We start from the raw sequence: 1,682 nt of genomic DNA, 5'->3' as shown, positions 1-1,682 counted from the left end.
GTGAGGACCCTCATATCTTGTGATTTGAAAATATCCATATTTTTCAACAATGTAGAAGGAAGCCTCCATTTATAATTTTGAATATTATCTGATGATGCGCATCGTACGGACCAAACTTTAAATGTGACTGAACTATATTGTATGTCCGATGCTTCATAATATGATAAAGATCAACAGCTCTCCTTACATAATCTTTACTCTCAAACATTAGACCTTTAGAAAATTCAGTCATCGAAGGAGTCCCAAAATGATAGTCAGAGTTCAATCTTCGACTAGCACTAATACAACCACCATCATCTAAATTTATATCATTAAAAAATTATGAGGGTTCATGCAAATGAGGTTGATGTTCTCCCATAATAATATTAGGCTGAATATCTTCATCATATCTCATCTTCACCATCATCATCTTGACTGCTATTGTCCTTATCCATCCAATCATTTTCATCTCCACTTTTATCTGACTCAAAGCCTAAATTATCAGAATTTATTCCACCACTATCCAGTCATCATTCTCTATATAAGTGTCGTCTCCCACACTTACCACTAGTTCTACCAAAGGAAAAATCACCATAGCAGAAGACACAGGAGAAGTAACCATATGACTTTGAATAATTGGACAACTAGGATCTGCAGTAGTAGAATATTGTTATGCAAATATGGCCTCAACACTGTTGGTTTGCACCATAGGAGTTACGAAAGGCGAGGAAGCCCAACAATATTGTCCGCTTGGATTAAAAGCCGACTATAGTATCCAAAGCTCGGTACATCTTTCTTTTCAATATATAATTCTAAAAATCGATATTCAGAATATTCAAAAAAAAAGTTCAGCATTTCTTCGACATCTTCATCATCATAATTGAAACTAAAATATACTTGTTCTGTATTAATTCCCGACAGATTAGGAGATCTCCATTTCAATTTTATTTCATATTTCTCTGTCTACATGAATACTGATGTATAAATAGTCAATAATTCTTGACTGATAATGATGAAGATACTCTAATCATCTGATTTTAGGATAACTGTACTGCACACCAATTTGTCATTCTGTATCATGCCTTCATAATACAATAGTATACGAACCCGAGTACTGGCCATTTTCTCAGAAAATCTATGACAAAATCAAAATCAAAAAATTTAGTATTACTAATTATTTTATCATTTCAAAAGATTTATATAAAAATGCATCATATCATCAACAAATAGGTACAGATAGGTCCTATCCCATTCGAGAATTGCATTAATTCTATAGGTTAATTACATTAATCAAACGATACACAATAGGGACCGAAAGAAATTTCGACATTTTCTTAGTTCTTCCCACACACTGAAAATGTATGAGGAGAACTAAAGAAAAATACTATCCAAAATTTTTCTCGAACCCTCTGCATATCGTTCGAATAATGTAATTACCTACAGAATTAAATGCATTCTCAAACTGTCCAAACTAAATAATCAATTAACCAATATATATATTTTACGGTATCCGTATAAAAATATATAATCAAATATATATTTTATACGGATACCATAGAATATCCTACATTGCTCAACTGACGGGTCTACAATTTCATGAAATATAATATATTTTAAAATTATTAATTTAGGATCGAATCGATTTTAAAAACAAATCTGAATCTAATGAAGATAAAAATATAAAAAATGAGATAAATATAAAA

The sequence above is a fragment of the Elaeis guineensis genome, chromosome 2, assembly GCF_000442705.2.
Source record: "Elaeis guineensis isolate ETL-2024a chromosome 2, EG11, whole genome shotgun sequence".
Classification (NCBI taxonomy): domain Eukaryota; kingdom Viridiplantae; phylum Streptophyta; class Magnoliopsida; order Arecales; family Arecaceae; genus Elaeis; species Elaeis guineensis.
This window is presented reverse-complemented; position numbering follows the sequence as displayed.